Source organism: Amblyomma maculatum, chromosome 3 (genome assembly GCF_055883805.1).
Source record: "Amblyomma maculatum isolate TAMU_Amacu chromosome 3, ASM5588380v1, whole genome shotgun sequence".
NCBI lineage: Eukaryota > Metazoa > Arthropoda > Arachnida > Ixodida > Ixodidae > Amblyomma > Amblyomma maculatum.
In genome coordinates, this window is record NC_139346.1 from 210,382,470 (window position 1) to 210,402,136 (window position 19,667).

Here is a 19,667-nt window from a genome sequence, read left to right on the forward strand (position 1 = left end):
CGTTCGTTATCTAGCATGCGCTGCTAGTTTTACTGGGATGTTGTCATCGTTTGGTGTTGTAGGTGCGATGTTGACTGTTACGCTGTCGCTCCATGGGCGCATTTGCCGACCCCTTAAACGTAAAAAAAAAGTAGGCGGTGCCATTTTCATACGCCAACCTTTCCTTAAACGCCCATGCATGCAGGAAAAGAGAACCAGGAGACTAATTAGTCTGTTCACAGAAGGCCGCAAGAGGAAACTTTCCAGTTGTCGTGGCATGCTTGGCGCTGGTCGAGGTGCATGCATCAAAGCGTTACGGTACTTGTCAGCATCATCAGCGAGCGCAGCTGTAAATGTCAGCTCAAACCAGCTGCCTGGCTTTAATTAATGGGGCCATTCCGCTAGCAAGCCGAGTGTGCGACGTTCGTCTAACATCCACGTTTCTTTATCACCGATGTCGCTCACTAACCAAACAGCCTCGTAGTCAGACATTAACTTACAGCACTAAAAGTAAAACCTGAAAACAAAACTCTTGTCCGGCCAATATTTTTACGCGATAGCGAATAGTCGAAAAGCGTTGTCATTTCCGTCTCCGTCGCTGAGAAAAACGTGTAGAGAAAAACACCCTCATGGTTTGATGTGAAAATTGTGACTAAGCAATTGTTTGTGCAGCGTTCATTGTGGTGTAAACCCGTATCGCTTCCCACTTCATCCATCTGCTAGTCAAATTGGAGGAAAGTTCACGATAGGGATTCAAACCGATAACATATATAAATCAATAATTGTACGCCATTAATTGCATGCGTATAGGTATCCACCGAGAAGTGAGACAGATACTGCGTCTTCCTTTCCACCAAAACTGAACCAAATAGAATATATAATCCCGGAATGAAACGCGGTGTTAAGGCGCTCTAGCTTCGACTTGTTAAGGCGAAGCTTAAGCGTCCTAATTGTTTTCTACTTATAGATCTACTGATAAGGTTTTACCTTTTTTTTTTTTTTTTTTTATCATCGCTGCTGCGGGAATCTTCCTTTTTCTGTGCGCCGTTCTATTATCGTTGTGGCTGTTCGAGACCGCCCCACCCTGGTGGCCCCATCGCGATTCCGATGCGGTCGTTGAGCTTCCTAAAGAAGGCATTGCAGAGAGATGATACGACAATATCACCATGCAAATAGGCAGAAAGGAAGAGGGGGCTTACTAGCTTTCACGTGTTTACATTATAAATATGATCTTGATGGAGTTTCCCTCTTCTCTGCATTTTCGGGAAGGGAGAGAGTGAGCAATAACTTTATTTAGTGCCCGGCAGGGTTTACAGGGACCAGGCCTAGGTCTCCCACGTGTAAACTTCGAGATCTTGTCTATTCGCCGCCACGAGGGCCTGCTGGACGGCCCAGAGCTTATCGTTGAGGCTATAGAGCTGCGCAGAGCGACGGACCACCTTGAAGAGAAGGTTTCGGGATTAACGCCAGTTAGTTGTGCCTTACACTCCCAGAGAATGTGTTTAGGTGTGGCTATGGTTTTCTTGCAGACCTTGCACGTGCTGGTGTTGTATATTTCAAGGTAAATCTTGTTATACAGCAGCGGGTTCTGGTATGTGTTTGTAATTGCTTCCAGACGAGTACCTGAGCTCTACATAGTCGGCTGCTAGGTGGAGGGGAGGTATTGCGGACCAGGTAGAAGGCTTTTATTAAGTCGACTGAAGCTCGCCAGCCTATGTCTCCCCCATTCTTCACCATGGCTTTCTCCGGTACGGTATGCGAGACCTCGTGCGACGGAGTGAGCGACCTCGTTGAGGTTGGTGAGATACGTGGAGACACGTCCCCCATGTATGCGGGGAACCAAATTAGCTCGACCTTGTTGTCCTGTGAGCGGGAGAACGCAAAATATTAATTGGGTCAATTCCAATCAGAAGCGCGTGCAGCCTACTGCACTGTAACGCTAAATAAATTTTTAATCAGCTGAAATTCAGCCAACGCACGAGCAGGCTATTTGTCCTGCGCCCGAAAACGCTTTCCTATGCGACTGAACGGAATACCGAACAAACGCTGCAAATAAACGTAGGCAATTGAAGTCGTGAAACCTGTCCACGTAAGACTCCGCGATTGTCTGGAGAACGCCGGGGCTGCTACACTCCTTACGACAGCTGACACGAGCGCTCCATTATGTCCACGTTTTGCCTACATATACGCATCCTGGTAAATAGACCTCGTGAGTGGCGGTTTCCCGGTCGTTAGAAAGCCGCCGACGATTGTTTGGCCAATTGGTGACCACCGAAGCTGCAAAAGAAAAGAAGCATAATCTGTCTGTGTAGCCTTGGAAACAGGCAGCACGTGGAAAGTACTGCACAATCGACATCGCCGTGTCTGCTCTTTCGTAATTCCTCGGACCTGCAATTACCCGCGCAATGCCTGTGAACCTTGCTCTCTTCTGTTATTCGTGAAGTTGCAGACATACCAGGAGCTGCTAAAGGTTTAAGTATAGAGAATATACATTAACCGGGCTTGCGTCGCCAGTGCAGTCTAGAGAGAGAAAGAGAAAGAGCCTTTAATAAAAAACAGAATTTTACCGGCGTTTAGATTTCGCTGGCATGCTACTCTGTGTAGCAAGGGGAATTCGGGAGAGAAATATTGGAAAAGAGTGGTGAGGAAAATAGAATTGAAGGGGGAGATAAAATGCGGCCAATAAATACGTGTTAAGGTGCTTTTTGGAGTGATGGTATAAGATGAAATGATAAAATGCATGATCCGACAAATGTGATTATAGAGTTCACAGCTTGAAAAATGCCTGAGGGAAACATTCAAGGTGAATTTAGAATTTGTCAAGGAGTCCAATGTCTTTCAAATACGTAAATAAAATGTTCGCTGCGAGTCTCTGTTGCCTAGGACAGGCTAAGGGACTTAAAGCACTGTTCATTGTTAAATGCACTGGGGAGAGCTTCTCCATGCTATGTTCATAGTACGCACGCTCGTCGGCGTACGCAGGACACTCAAGTAGGATATGTTCCACAGTTTCAATCCAGCCAGAGTTGTCACAATGCGGACTGTTCATTTCGGTAGCGCAAGCCATTTGTATATGCACAGTTCAGGCGGAGTCGGTGGTAAACAGTTTCTAGTAGGTGAGGAAATTTCGGAGGGAGTTTTGATCTTAGGTGTGGGTAAATTGAGTAAAGAAATTGGTAGTGATGTGACGGCAAGCTTCAAAGTCGATACTCAGTTTTGGAAGCAAATTTTTTAGCCAGTTGGGAGGCACGAGATTTCGTGAAGAAGGTCCGAATGTATCTTTGATGTTGGTGGCCTTTACGAGCAGCTTCATCTGCTTTTTCATTGGCTTTAATGTCACAGTGAGCTGGTATCCACTGAAATGTTATGCAGTGGCCTGCGGCAATAGCCAAATGATTTATACATACCCGATGTCAAGGGAATCAGGATGATGATTGGTTGTTTTCAGCAGGTTATTCAGGATTTGCAGAGATGCTCTGGAATCAGTGAAGATAACCCATCGTCAAGTAGTTTGGCGCAGGATATAGGAAAGAGCTTCTTTAATGCCATGGAGCTCTGCAGTCGTAGATGATATCTTCCGCTGAAGCCGGTAAGACAGGACATGATTTTGCGGGTACATAAAGGCCACAGGATGATGTGTTTTGAGCAGTTGAAACGTCGGTGAATATATGGGTGTACTGCGTATATTCAGTGACTAAGTAGGCGAGAGTGGCTTGCAGAAGTGCTGCCTGTGGCATGCGGTTCTTCGCATCCACGCTAGGATCAGAGGTATTTATCTTCAGAGACGATAGTGTCCATGGCGAAAAGGCGAGTGGTAGTAGATTACGTGGCTTAATAATAGCAGGGAGGGGCAGAAACTGTACAACTTGAAGAAAGCCAGAATTGCAATGAATTTAGTGGACACGGTGCAAGAAATGCTTCTTCCCTTGGAGGACATGTCGGAGATGGGTGCGCATAGTTTCTTGGGCGGCAATTACATCAGGCGGGAGACACTCTGCTTCTGCAAGTGTTCCTGAAGAAGAGGATCTCTTTGGGAGTCGAAGACATATCCGCAAGCAGTTGTTCCGTGCGGCTTCAAGAACTTGCTTGTTGGAGACAATCTTTGAAGCACCGGTAAAAAGTAGCGTAACGCTCCTTCAACGTAGGCTTTTTTGAGCAGAACCATCGACCGGCAGTTGCTGCCCCATCGTGTTCCCGTCATGAACCTGAAAACCTGCGATGATGCAGTGGTCCTGTCGCGGAGTTTTTTAATCTGGGGTGCCCAAGAGAGATTACTGTCAATCATAACACCTCGGAATCGGTGTGATCGTACGTAGGACAGTGACCGTCCACCCAGAAGAAGCGGGTATCGAGTCATTCTTTTCCTTGTAAAAGCCATAGCAACACTCTTTTCTGGTGAGAGGCGAAGACCCCGGAGAGCCAGGTACATATGAGATGTGCAATAACGCTCTCTGAATTCGTTGCTGCGTTGTATAACGCGAACGTGATGCACTCCAGATGTAAATATCATCTGCGAAAATTGTTATGCGTACTCCTCGTGGAAGGTTTCTTGATATATATATATATATATATATATATATATATATATATATATATATATATATATATATAGAGAGAGAGAGAGAGAGAGAGAGAGAGAGAGAGAGAGAGAGAGAGGGCTGAGCACAGCTCTCTGAGGTAGGTCCCTCCTTACTGCGTGAAAGAGAGTTGGACCATGTGGAGTGCTCATAAAAATTTGCCGCTCTTGCAAATAGTGTCCAATCCAGTTGTAAAGCTTATCTCCGAGACCAAGGCTGCGAGAATTGCATGATGAAATACAGTCAAATGCAACTTTGATGTCAAGGAAAACGGCTGTCGGGATGTACCCAGCGTGAAGGCACTCTTCAAGTGATGATACAAGAGTAATTACATTATCAGTCGCAGACCTATTCTGACGAAACCCGTTCACTTCTTGAAGATATTCATTTCGGCTCTCGAGGAATCAGGTGACGCGCATGGAGATCATTCGCTCCATAAGCTTACCAACGCAGCTCAGTAAGGCGATGGGTCGGAAGGATGCGTAACCTGTTGGATGTTTAGAAGGTTTCAAAACGGGCACAATTTTCGCCAACTTCCATTCCGTGGGGACCTCACCTGACATCCAGGAAGAATTGTAGTATTCTATGAGTTGAAGGCGGGTATTGTGAGGTAGCTTTGCGATTGCGTCATAGGTCACCTCATCATGATCCGGAGATGTCCGTCTGTTTAATTCCGCCATAGCTGTGAATAACTCTTCAATAGTGGAAGGTAGGTCCATCGCTAGCACTGCCGCCTGGGGGATGCCGGACAGACCATCTGTAGAGTGTGCGGAAGTTCCTGACCCCGCGGACAGTAGTCTGCAGTATTCTTCTGAGACTTCTTTAATGGATTTTCGTTCATGCAGAGATGGTGCTGTGAAAGGCTGAAGCTGTTGGAGGGGCGTGCGCATACAGCGACCTATCCGCCAAATTTTGGCTGCTGATTGGCGCACATTCAGCGTAAAACAAACGTCACGCCGTCTTTGCAGACTAAGCTTATCCAGGTAGCGTCGAATGTGACGTTGTGTGCGTCGGCAGGCACGAAGGTCTTCAGTGTTTTTTTGTGCGCAAAGATTTCCTTTCTGCTCGCCAGTGAATAGCGCACAGCCTTTGAAATCTCTCACCATTTGAGGGTAAGCTATCGCTTTTTGGCTTTGATTCGCGTGCTCTCTAAGTCAATACGCCTTTCTCGATATTAATTCCTCATTTCGGGTTGCGGCAGTAATTCCTCTACTTGCAGCGTCTTTGTATGCACCTCAGTCTCTAAAGTTAAGAAGAAATTTTTTTGCGCCATCTGCGCACTGACAGCTGATATGAGGATGGGTAATGGCCACTTCCACGTGTTTCCAGATCGGTTCACCAGCTAAAGTTGTGGGCAGCTGAACTTGTCACAAAGGTCACTGCTGCTGCAGTCGTCAGGCCTCGGAGATAGGTTATGCTGCCGTCATTTAGCGGTTCAATTACTTGGTTTGCAAAACGTTCTGCAAGCTTGGCACCTCGGGGACATGTGTGTGAGCTTCCCCAAATTTCATTGTGAGCGTTAAAGTCTCCGCAAATAATATGTAGAGTGGGCGTCCTTATTATCAAATTTTCAAGCCTCGAAGCATCGAATGATCGAATGACCTGTCTGGCTCAAGATATACTGCAATAAGAGTGTATTCTTGTCTCCCAATTACTGTTACGGCGCACACACATTCGTTGTCACTTTGAGGCGAAACTTCAACCAAGGAGGCCGGGATATCCTAGTGAAAGCCTATCAGCAATCTGCTAACGTCATCTGGTCGTTGTGAATGATGGAAATAGTATCCGCGTAGCCTGAATGTTTCCTCCACGCGCGATTCAAAGATGACTACAAAAGGGAAGTGGTACGCTCGCACAGGGGGCCGAAAATCAAAGTTTCGAGCGTAAACCACGAGCGTTCCATTGGAAAATGGTGCATGTGCGGAAGATGTTGTGAATGGTCAGCTGTGATGAAGCTCTTCCTGTCGAAACCATGATTACAGATATGTGATATTACGCCCCTGTGGAGCGTAAGCGATCGACAGCAACGGTTCCATTGCTAGAACAGCTTCTACTTCTGGGAGTCCTTGTGAAGAAGGGTTAGCGCGGACAAGTGCCTTGATGGCGGCAAACAGCATCGGAATCAGTAGGCATGTGATTTCTTGTTCAGTGCTTCCGCTTTGCTGCCTTTCGCTGATCTTCTTGTTAGATTGCATTGCCTTAGGCTGAGAGCTAGAGAGGTTGTTTGTCGGGTGTTGTGCGGAGTGTCGCTGCTGCTTTATTGGAGGAGAATAGCCAATGGACTTCCCACTCTTCTTATTGGCTGCAGCCGAATATGTGTCATCACGCGGTTTTCCATCATGTGATTTTTCGCGTTGTGGTGACTGATTTATGATAGATCTAATGTATCTGTAAAAATCCTGTCAGGGTTAGGTGGTGGATCATGATGCTTGTGCTTGCTCCACTAAGCGTGCAAGTGTAGCAGCTGTCTTTTTAACACACCCTCCGTATGAAGCAGGGTGTGGACCATCGCAGTTTGCGCATTTAGGTTGCTCTCTCGAGGTGCACTCTTTATGCGAATGGGGGCCAGCACACACTTTGCACCGCACGGGGCTGGTACAGTGTCTCGATATGTGGCCATGCCTCTGGCATTTGTAGCACTGTGTCGCTGCTCCGACACACTCAGCTACAAGGTAACTACAGAACCCAAGCGTGATTCTTTTAGGCAGTGGTGCATCTTTTGAGAATTCTAATATAACGGAGCGACGGCGTACCTCTTTAAACTTGCCACTGTCCTCAGGAAGGTACGTTGTTTGCCTTCTTGCTGAGAGGACGCCTTGGGCACGTAGATACTCCTGCGGATCTTCATTTGAGTAAGTTACAGGTACGTCCTAAATTTTCCCGTAGCTAGCTTTGTAAGAATACGGTACCCGGGTCTCTACAGCCACTCCAGCCAGCTTAGTTACAGTAAGCAAACAGTTGACGGCAGACAATGTTGATCCTGTAACCATTAAGCTCCCATCCTTATTAAGAAGATGGCTGAGAACTTTTTCCTGTGCCGACGCTACAACTGCCGAAGCCACGATGTTAGGGTTGGCTTTCCATAGATTGCCTCCTACCTCGGTGGGGACAACCGGAACACCAGCAGCTCTCTTTTTCTTGTAGGAAACAACCGTGAAGGATACCTGGTTCATGTCCTCTGCGTGGACACCCAAATGCGCATCGCTGGCTTGTTCTTCGCGTGGTCTCTTGTTCACAGGGCCGTGCTCTGTTGCCGCCATTGCAGGGGCAGCTTGGTTAGCTGATGGCTCGCTGCCATCAGTACAACATGGAGTGGGGCTAGTGGTAGTGTTTCGTGTCGAAGTGCATACGGCGCAGAGCGCCTAGGAGGTCGTTTGACGTGCTTCCGCCGGTGGCCCGGGACCGCGAGATTGTCGCAAGTTGAGGACACAAACCACAAAAAACACTGAATACTCTAAACCTTTGCAAAAAACGCTGAACGTTAGAGACCGTCTCAGACAGCCGATCAGCTGATCATCGTCTTCTTCTCACCCAACTGGGTGGGAATGTAGTCTACAATGTAGACTACAATGTAATCTATTCAAGTAGAGAAAGCACCAGATGTGGATTTATGGAAAACGCATCAAGAATGAAACAGATAAAATTTGGAGTTTTTGCGCTTTAGTTGCAGCCCAAAAGCGGAAGAGCTCATATCCGAACTCCTCCGCATCCTTTCGCCCCTTTCGACATTTTGGCGACGTATACCCTGTTATCACACGAGAGAGAAATAAGGCAACACCAGTAGAGTAGAAACAAATTTATGTAAGCAGACAGAGCTATGAGTTAAGGGTGGGGTTCATCGGGTCCCGAATCCAAACGCCGTAATCTGAAGCCGCTGCCCGAGATCTCGCAACAGAAGGCCACTGGGCCGTGAGGTGGGAGCTGGACAAGTACTTGTATCCGTGTCTTCCTCAGCGCAACAAGGGAGCTGAAACTTTTTTCCTGAATCGTTTCTTTCTTTCCCCTCCATTTCTTGACTGATTCCTTTCCCTTTCCGCTCGCCGCAGCTCAGACGCTTCTGTCTTCGATAGCAGATGTTCTGATTATCAAGTTGTTTTCCTCGTTTCTCATTCTTGTTCGTTGATAAACCACCACGAGTAACTCGGGAGCTTGGCGACTTATCAAAGAGTGGCGTCAAGCCCAACTGACGAGCCACCTTTAAGTCAGTGTGTCAGCAAGTGTTCATTGCAGCGTCTACGCACATGCTCTTACAGGGCCCAGTTGCGATTTCGCCCTCATTTCTAATCAAAGCATCTTTATAATCCTAATTTGTTTGTAGATCCAGTTTTTAACGGGCTTCGCGCACAGTTGCTAAGCGGTCGCTCTATAGAGGCGTGCCCGTCAGGCGAGCTTGCTTAACGCTCACTAAGCACTGCTTCACTGTGGCATCTTGGAACGTCACTTCCAAAAGCACCAAACTGTTACGGCTCTATATATACCACAGCGTGTTTTCTTATGCATGCTGAAGGATCAAATGCGGCCTGGGACCTCACATTATATAGAGACCACAATAGATTTTGTTCAGTGCTGACTTGAACCGCAATATTGGGGGAGGTGACTAATATTTCTCAGTTGAAGGCATGACAGGACATTTAATATAATTCGTTAGATAAGAGAGTTAATGAAATAAAAGCGAAGGCAGTGAAGTTAGCCAAGCTTAAGCGATGGAAAGTTTTCTACCCCACACATCCACAGGCATATATAACAGGAAGAGCAAAATGAGGGAAGCGGTTGGACAGACCTCCTAAATCTTTACTGGTAAAGAGCGTATAAGCTTATCTTCGCTGGGAAAAAAATCCCGCACTATAGATACGGCCGAAGGATATCACGCACTTTTAAGAATATCCTCAGAAAAATATTAGCAGTCATTCAAAACTGCAGACAGTAATAAAAAAAACAAACTCAATCAAATAAAATACAAAAGAAAAACAATCGTAAAATTAGCTTGCGAAGGAAGATCTGTTTCAATTATACCGTTAAGCCGCCTTATTCCGAGCGTCTTTTATCCTTGAGGGCTTTGAGACTTTTTTTCGTTTCTTTTCGGATTTTTTTTTCCCCGATAATGAGCCGGAATTCCGAAACTGGACAGAACGGAGTGGAAAATCAAACGTTTGTCTCAATCTGGTCTTGAAAAAACATCAATTACTCGCCCCGTTTGGAGTTTCCTCGAATTCCGCATCACTTTTCAAGACACCTCTTACGTCACTCAGTGGAGGGTAACTTGCACAGTCCAATTTTCCTTGTAAGGGGAGGAAAGCTCATGCCGGGGTGCATCCGTGTCCAGGAAAATAAAAAGTAAAAAGTGAACGCCAAGTATGGTGGCGCAATACTGCACAAGCGTCGGGCAGTCTGGCCTTGCAGCACGCCTGCATTGTCGAGAGGAAAGGGAAAGGCCTGCAAGCAGAGAAATTCATATACCACTGAAACGTTCTTGTGAAGATTCCCCGTATAGGTTCGCAAGCGAAGAAGCACATCTCGCCTCCACGAAACCAGTTTTCGACTTGAAACTTCACTCACGTCAGCTTCTCGAGCAGCACGTTTTCCGGCATTGCATGCACACTCAATCCCCCTCTATGTTACCGCTATATAGAGTGCAGCTTAGAGCGCGTCAAGAATACGCCGACCGCCACTGAAAAAAAAAAAAAAAAAAAGAGAAGGAAAAAGGGCAAACAGTTTTCCTGCACGCCGCCGCACCGCGCCGTCGGCATGCCGCCAACCCACTTGGTTGCCGCCGTCTCATCCCCGCCCCGCCATGGAAGAAAATGGATCGCTGACCTAGTATACGCAATATAGCCTGCAGGGTTGTAGCGTGTGCGCGAGCCGTTGTGTCTCGTCGATAAGACATCCAGCCCTGAGATGAGACCACGCCCTCGTCTTCGCTCGCAAACTCCGTCTCTTCGCAATGCGTGCTCGCGTGCCTGTAAGATCTTGGCGAGGAACAAGATAAAGCGGCACTGGCGAATATTGGGGCTCTTCGGCTATTTGCGGCGGCGTCACCCCGATTGGAAGAACTTGCGGTGTACGCGACGCGGCACGCCTTATCAGGGCATGCCCGTAAACGCAGCGTTATCTGTTAGTGGCCGCCACTTTTCCCACATAGAAGCGAAATTTGCATATGACTTTTGATGGCGTTGTATTAAGCTATATGTACGGGAACCCTGCATACACGCTGCAGACTTAAGGAAAGGGAGCTCGTTTTTGTTTGTGCAGCCATTCGAGCCCACAGTACGAGCTCTAGATTATCGCTCGTCCACTCCTCGCTCAGGACAGCGCTCGTCCAATATGGACTATGTGGGCTTTTACTTCCGCGTTTTCCTCTTGTTGGCGCCGCTGTATGAGCATGAATCTAAATCAACATGCCAAACATACAGCTCACTCGCGGGTCGCCATGAAGGTTAGATTATATAGCTTTTTCTGTAGATAAGTTTCATGAATGATGGCGCTGAATGGGCAATAAGCAAAGCTTTGCACGGTAATCAGACTTTTACTGAGAAGTAGTACTTCCACTTGAAGGACATAACTGCGTAGGAACAGTGGGAAAAGCTGTGTAACACAATGCTTGAAATATATTTGCGGTGATATTTTAAGTGTGATTTAAGCACTACATTTAGAGCACACTATTAGAACAATGTTTAGTTTGGACAACATGTTTACGATCCACATGTAACATTATTTGAGGATTCCAGCATTAAAATAAACTTTATAACACAGCGCCAACAAAATGTTTACTTTGAATGTAATATTATGTTTATCACAAAACATATAAAGCCATCTGTTAATTTTCCACAATAACATCGCTTATCAATGTAATATACCGTTAGGTAAATGAGGACAACGCAGACAGTTATGGAACGGAAAATGGTAGACGTAAGGTTCAGAGATAAGAAGAGAAATTACTCGAGTTAATGACATTCTAGTGGAAATCAAGAAGAAGAAATGGGCATGGGCAGGGCATGTAGTGCGAAGAGAGGACAACCGATGGTTGCTTAGGGTAATAATTAGATGGGATACCAAGGGAAGTAAAGCGTACCAGGGGGCGGCAGAGAGTTAGGTGGGCTTATGAGGTTAAGAAGTTCGCAGGGGTCAAGTGGATGCCGCTAGCGCAGGAACGGGTTAATGGGAGTATAATGGGAGAGGCCTTCACCATGCAGGGGGTATATTCTGGCTAATTATTATGATGAACATTTACCTGGTGTTTCGGTGAACATTTTCGGAAAAGCGTGAAAATAATAATTATGAAAAACAAAAATCATTATCAGAAGCAGGATCTTAGCCGCGTTGGAGACAAAACTATCCTTATTGTACGACTAATTAAATAAAACTTACTTATTAACTTTTTAATTCACGCAGCTTCATGGTTAGTGACAATTGCAACAAAAACGAAAGTCATTTCCAACTATGTGGTGTTAAGAGAACGACGGAACGAAATAATGTGCGTTGCACGGCACAGCAGAGCAGGCAATTCGAGTATGGAGTCATGGTAACTGCAGCCCGACACCAGCGGACATTGCGTCTGCTCCGAGCGACCCGCGCGTCTATTGCACTTAGTTCCAGTTTTTTGCTGAAAATAGCGCGAATTTTCTAGCGTTAAGGGGCTTTAAGAGTTCAGATCTCTTTTTTTTTTTTTTTTTTTTTTTCATTTCAAAAACTTGTATGGCATCGTACTGCTCACGGCATGGAACGTTTCATTGACACTAACGGCCACCTGCATGAAAACGATTATTAGTGATTTTTAGTTACTTAGCTGTGTAATTAGAGGGGTTTCGCAGTAGTGTGTCCACTGTGGCTGAGAGTTATTGCTACAAATATTTATTTTCGCTACTGTAAACGTTTAGCAGTTTTTGAACGTTTTCGAAGAAACACTGGGTATAACCATTCTAAATTTTTTTTAATTCTTTTATTCTCGATGTTGCCTAGGGCGCAACTTGCTCTGTAGAGCATCAGAATGCATATTTTTATAATAAAAAGCTGATGAGCTTTTCAAGTAGCTACTAGCTATCTAGCACGGATAGATAGCTAGTAGCTATCTATCTATCAAGCAAAGCACATCTTGCTTCCAGCTTCAGTTTCAGGTAACTACTCCGTAATACCCAAGAGTTTGGTGTGTCAGAAAAGATGCGCTTATGTAACGTAATCTTATTTTATCTTTTACTAAATATAAGCAACTGGGGTTCACTGTTGTGGTTTTCGGTTGAAGAAAACAATCAAGTAGTTTGTACAGCATTCCAGCGCAGGTCACATTCGCTCAAAAATTGCTTTGTGTCTGCCGGGACGAGTGTAAATCGCGTTCGTCGGTTCGCTCTCCAACAATACGCTGAGCGCGAGAAACGGGCTGTCAGAATCCGCGTGGCGCTCGCAATTTCGACTCGCACCGTCGACTGCAAGCTTTCTCGAGAGGGCCAACGTGCACCAACACAATCGTATGCCCGGCGCGTACTCCAGGTCCGGCCAGGTTGTCAAGCGGCGGCGTGCCTGGCAAAAATGCCTAGGCGTGATTGCATGCTCACGCTGAGTGAAGAATACGTGAAAACGAGGCGCACTCGTCAGATCTGAAGAGTGAAAGGCCACCAGTATTGCGAGAAGTTTCGAAAGCGTGCAGAGCAGGAAGACGTAGACGGAAGGAACAGACGGGAAAAGCGCCTAATTTGCTTACAGCATCTTTTCTCGAAACATTACAATTGCATATCCCGCTAAAAAGATAAGATTAAACAGAATGCAACAAGTGAGCAAACCATAATCTCTCCAGGTGTGCTCCTTCTTCGCCGCGCAAGGCTGTAAGGGGTAATGGCGGGAGCGATACTAAATTCCCGAGCAGCTTCTCATGTGGTATAGTGTGTTTTGTGCAAACGAAACTGATGTCCAGTTCATTCTGTCCACAACCGGTTTTATTCTGTCCGATCTTCGTCTTTCCGTGGAACCTATTTCTCAGAGCGGAAACGAAATTTCGCCAGTGTTTTCATTTCTGTCCTTTTTGCACGTTCATATACTGTTTTTACGCACTCTTTTTAATGCGTCCCTGAAACATTACAAATAAAATTGTAATGCAATGACGTTTTTCTTGAACTCAGCTAGGCATATAAACCACATATTGCGGTTTTGGCTGAAACACTAAAGCACGAATGCACGTACGTAGCACTTTCCAGACAACCCACAGCGTTAGTCACTCTTTGTGAGAAGCAAGAGTCAAGAATGCGATGCAAGGCCACTGCAATAATGCGCAGCTAATACGTGCAACTAGCACACTCACCTGTGCACAATATTCGTCATCACCAGCTAGGTCACGTCCAGTGCAGGACAATGACCTTTATATTAGTACACCTTCTGTTAACCCAGTGAAGTGCGTAGATTTCGTAGATTTCGTAATCTCATCCACCCGTCTAACTTTCTGCTACCCTCTATTATGCTAGTAATATCTTGGATTTAATATGCGCGAGCTATTATTAGGCAACCGTAAAGATGTACCACAGGAAATAGCGGTGAGCGGGCAAAGCTTTCTGTTGAAATTTTAAGGTTATCACATGGCATCAATCACTAGACATCCAAGTCCTAATTTCTATTACGAGGAGAGCGCTTTGATACAGCAACGACTACGGAAGACTGCGTCTTTTAAAATATACTGTAATGTTCCCTTACGGCTATGGGTTAAGCGTGATAAGAGCATTCAGAACTCATGATTAGCTTATTTAACCTTAGCACTAAAATAAAATTAAGGAATGACATGAAAACTCCTTCTGGCATTTTTAACGCTGACATGATGTTCCAAAATGACACAACATTACTGCAACTTACAAAAACATTTTAACGCTTTTGTAATGTTTCCATACTGCACTTTGTGCTCATAATGAACATCATCTTGGTAAGATATACCTGTACATAAAATTACCAGTATCACAACAGGAAATCCCAAATATACAGTGCCAAGGGATGCCCATAAGCAAATGAATAAATTTAACGGTTAACTTGTGTATAGATGTTTTTTGTACATGAAAACCCGAATTAAGTTTATTCATTCATCCACGGATTAAAATGCAGGTACACATCTTCAAAATGAAATTTACTGTATTGCAGAAAAGTAGGCTCAAACATTACTCATCAACCAACGAAATATTATATATAGCAATAAACCAGAAAATTGCACTGGCCGAAGCAAAAGGTTGAAGAAAATAACTCGAATGAGTGGTGAGATTTGACATTGTATAGAAATGAATTTCACGCAGATATTCATGCAAAGAAAACAGCTTGCTTTAGGCAATTATTTTCATCTTTCTATTAATTGTGTGTCATGTTGTACGGCAAGACGAGTGGCGGTATTATTGAACAGCTTTAAGCACTTAAAGCTGTTAAGAACATCGTGATTATTTCCTGACTAAAAAATAATTGATGCCAGCCTAGAATAAAGCTGCAACTATAATGGGAGAACGTTGAGAGTGCAATAAAAGTTACGAGCTGGTGCACGATAATGGCTGAAGGTAGTTACGAAGAGTGCTTGATTTTGAAGTGATAAATGCAGGAATCATGAGTGCTGTACATGTAGCCCCAAATAACGCGTTGTCCAGTTGCGGCGTTCCCCTTAAATTAGGTGATAGTTACCGGGCCATGCCATTCCCGCAGCTATTCATCGACCCCTCATCCACAGCACGTTCTTTCTAAAAAATAATCCCTTCTCTAGTTTACAATACGGGAAGCGCCTATGATATAGGAAAAGATACAACATACTAAGAGTAGCTAGGTCGAATAATGCACGACTTTGATAATCATATGAATGCCGTATGTTGTTTTAGACGGAATGGCCCTAGTATGTTCGCTAAATTTAGTCGATCATAAAAACGACATCAGGAAATCCAAGAGTAATTGTGGAATCTAACCGCCAAGTGATGTGCATTTCCGAGTATGTCTGACTGATAGACATTATCATGCGGGAAAAAAAAACATAAATATGTTGTTGTCTTTTTTAAATCTCTGAATGTATTTTTTGTTTTCTGCGCCAAGCATGAATACTGAGGATATCGGTGCTCAAAGGGGCATTCAGTGTATATGCGCTATATATGTCGGAGGCAGAAAGGGTATATGATCAGTGTAAAGAAGTGAACTAGAGCAGTTTGAGAAGGCGTTTTGATTAGTCATTAACAAGGAAAAGGGGAATGGTTATAGTGGTCCTGTGCGGAGCACCACAGTCTGTTCATTTTTTGGTCGAATATACTACCTCGGTCGTATGCGGTCAGCTGACCAAGCTCCCCCATCGGTTCTACATTGGGCCATTGTGCGCGGCAGTTTAGAGAAACGCCGGATTTGCACACGCTTTCACACTTTCAACTCCGACCGATGGGATTCTCACAGGGGCGAGACTTATTCGGGCTTTCCAGGCGTTCTCCACAGGGCGACGATGAAAAAAGATGAGGGGGTCCATGTGGGCCTAACATCGTGTGCTGTTTGAGATTGTGCTGCCTGCGTTCAGGATCCAACAATGAGGGGATAGAGATGGCTACACAGTATCAAAGAGAATTGAATAAAGGTTGAGGGGGAGCCTCAGAAGCATCAGATGCAATTCAACAAAATCGTCCAATATTGTGTACTCATCCAGCACCCGAAGCCCAAGAAATTATGGGAAGACTTCAGTCTTGTGAATAGCTCATTGAGCTGCTTTTCGGTGTTTAGTTACATAAAAGACAGGAACAAACAAAAGGCTTCATTAAGAAAGCTCCAGTCATCCATCCTACTCGGCTGCTGCACTGCCTTTCCCTCGGGTGTGTCACCTTCGATTAACGTTTGTTAACCAGCGCCACTCATTACGGTGCAGACGGGTAAGCCACATTCCGTCGGAAAGCAGCTGTCACTTGCTAGCCACACATAACTGCCGAGAGAAAGTGAGATTATGATGATGACACTTAGGAAAGAACTGCTTCATTTTAATGCAATGGGTCCTTTAACGGATATCTCCATGTTGAGCGATGATGCACAGGTATTTATTACGCTGGCAGAAATCTGCAACTTAGCTCATGCTTTCAGAGACGTGAAGCGGATTTCTGAAAGGATAACTGCCGCGGGAGGGGAAACTCACTAACGACGAAAACAGTAGACCTCTTCGCAGGATAATATAGTGAAAATGACTGACACTGCGTCATCATCGCTGGCCTTTTTTACTCGTTCAAGTGTCACGCTTGTGTTCTTAACGGGAGTACAATTATTGCTTTAGAACTGGATTGAAGGACGAAAGAAAAAAAGAATAACATGCAACATGCGCCAATGGCAATAAATGTGTTCGTCTTTTTTTTTTTTTTTGCCGTAAGAAATATGCTATGGTTTCTAGGGTTTAACGCCCAAAAGCGACTCAGGCTATGAGAAACGCCATAGTGGAGGACTCCGAAGATTTCGACCACCGGGGGTTTTTTAACGTGCACTGACGACACACAGCGCACGGACGGCACTCCTTTTCGCCTCCATCGAAACGCAGCCGCCGGCGGTCGGGTTCGAAACCGGGTACTCCAACACAGTAGTCGGGCAGACTGTCACTGAGTGGAACACCCTGCCAAAGGAAACTTTTCTACATCATGACCCTGACTACTTCCAGGACATAGATGACGCTTGGGTTCTTTTTAGAGATAAAGTAAAGACTTTAATTGAAAAATACACACCTTCCAAACTTTTGATAACTAGGCGCTGGAATGATAAGCCTTGGGTGGATAAGAAAATTTGCTCACTTATTAACAAGAAACACCGCCTGTATTCTTCGTATTTAAATAATCGCAATCAGTCTGTTTTCCGGGAAATGCATTACACGGGATACAAAATTAAACAATCTCTTGACGCAAAATTGAGGGTTAATCCTAAAGAATTTTGGAAATTTCTGAAAATCAATAGTAAAGAGGCCACCACGTGTTCTAGTTTATTAGTTGGCGAGAAAACAGTGTTCGATGATTATGAGAAGGCTTGCTGTCTGAATTCCTATTTTAAATGAGTATTTTCTGAGCCATATACCGGTGAAATGCCTGAAATACAAGAAATAGTCTACGAGACTCATGCCTGTTATTGTCACATATAAACGGTGTTCTCAAGCTACTTTCCAGTCTGAACAATAAATCGGCTGGCGGTCCTGATGGCGTTCCATCGCAGGTATTAAAATCCTGCTCACGAAAAATTGCTCGTTTGTTAGTAGCTCTGTTAAATAAATCATTAAATACCATTTCATTGCCTGAGTAGAAGGTAGCTCACGTCGTTCCTATTCATAAGAATGGTCCCAAAGTGTACTAGAAAACTACAAGCCTATTTCTCTAACATGCGTATGTTGTAAAACAATCGAGCATATTATATACAGTGCTGTGACAAAACACCTTCAAAAGCAATAATTTCTTTTAGAATCCTCAACATGTATTCAGGCCTGGTTTGTCATGTGCGACTAAACTGGTAGAGTTCTCTCACGATCTATTTTACTCTTTTGACCTCGGATTTCAGGTGGACTGCATGTTTTTGGATTTCCGGAAAGGTTCTGATACCGTTCCTCATGCATTATTACATAAATTATCTTGTCTCAGTATACACCCTACAATAGTGAATTGGATTAGAAATTATTTGTCTGGGCGAACTCAGCTTATTTTAATACACGGAACTAAATCATCACATGTAACCGACTCACCGCAACCTCTGGCGTGCCCTAAGAGTCTGTTCTGGGGCCTTTGTTATTTTTAGTATTAATAAATTATATTGGGCAAAATCTAGAATACAAAGTATGGTTATATGCTGATGATTGTGCCATATACAGGAATGTAGAAAATGATTCTGATGTTACCAGCTTGCAAAATGATCTCAACAAAATTCCTGCTTGGTGCACTAAGTGGGGCATGTCTTTGAACTGTACTGTATCAACATGTGGTATTCACCCATAAACGCATTCCTGCGAGATCAGTTTATAATTTGGACCGACTACTTTTTGAAAAGGTCTAACATTACAGCTATCTCGGGGTCTATTTTTCAGGAAATTTAACATGGAACAGACATATTGAATGCTCAACCTTAAAGTCATCTCGTATGCTACACTTCGTTCCACTTAATTTTTATAAAGCCCCCCAGAAGGTAAAATAATGTTCGTCCGATACTCGAATACGCTTGCGCGGTATGGGACCCTCAGAGATCTAATCTTATCGTATAGAAAAGCTTGAACGCGTTCAAAACTGCGCTCCAAGATTCGTTTCTGGTAATTATAACTTCCGTAGCAGTATTACAATAATTAAAAAGAACCTTGGTTGGAAAACACTGGCACACCGCCGATTAACTGCAAAAGTAGAACTTTTTTGTTTTTCGATTTTACTCTGGTCTTACAGGAATAAATAAAAACTTGTACATATTCCCTCCCCACTTCAACTCTAAACGATGTGATCATGAGCTGAAAATTATTGAAATGCGCTGCCGAACTCATGTCTACTGTAATTCATTTTTTCCGCATGATTCCGCACACTGGAATAGGCTTGCCAAGAGCATTAGTGAATGTAAAATGTGTTCAGACTTTCAGTCTTTATTGTCCCACAGTCTGCCATAGATTCATATCATCCCGTTTACTTCATCTCTTTTGGTTGGCATTGCGCTTCATGTTATAGTGTACCTTTTCCATTTACTGTGTTGTGAATTTTGCACCGCGCTGCCCTGAAGACCGTTTGCCGTCGAGATTACTTATCTATGTTACCTATTTTGTTACTTTCTTGCTTTTACCAACTGTGCTTAGCTGTTTTAGGTTTCTGTGACATGCTCATTTAAGAACATATGTTTTCCTCCAATTGTCCCCACCTGCAATAATGCCCTTGAGGTTCTGCAGGTACTTGTATAAATAAATAAATAAATAAATCGAACAGCTATTTACTTAACTTATGTTAGCCCACCCTTCATTCCTGTGGGTTTGAGTTACAAAGAAATAAACACATTCTAACACTTATTAGATTTTGATTCCCAAGGAATAAAAAATTCTGATCCTTCACAGGCAGCACAAATCTTGGTCTCAATACTGGAGAATGTGTTGGCAATGTCCGCTCTACATAGGACCAGTACATTTCCAATACGCTGCAATATTGAGCCCAAGGTTTGTGC

General features: G+C 44.4%; 2 protein-coding genes across 3 annotated transcripts in view; one reads left to right on the forward strand and one right to left on the reverse strand.

Moving 5' to 3' along the window:
- ksr (kinase suppressor of ras) overlaps nt 1–19,667 on the forward strand; it is a 219,318-nt gene that overhangs the window by 105,818 nt on the left and 93,833 nt on the right. The gene's annotated exons all lie outside the window — the stretch shown is intronic.
- LOC146197606 (uncharacterized) overlaps nt 1–19,667 on the reverse strand; it is a 37,334-nt gene that overhangs the window by 16,466 nt on the left and 1,201 nt on the right. The window lies entirely within an intron of this gene.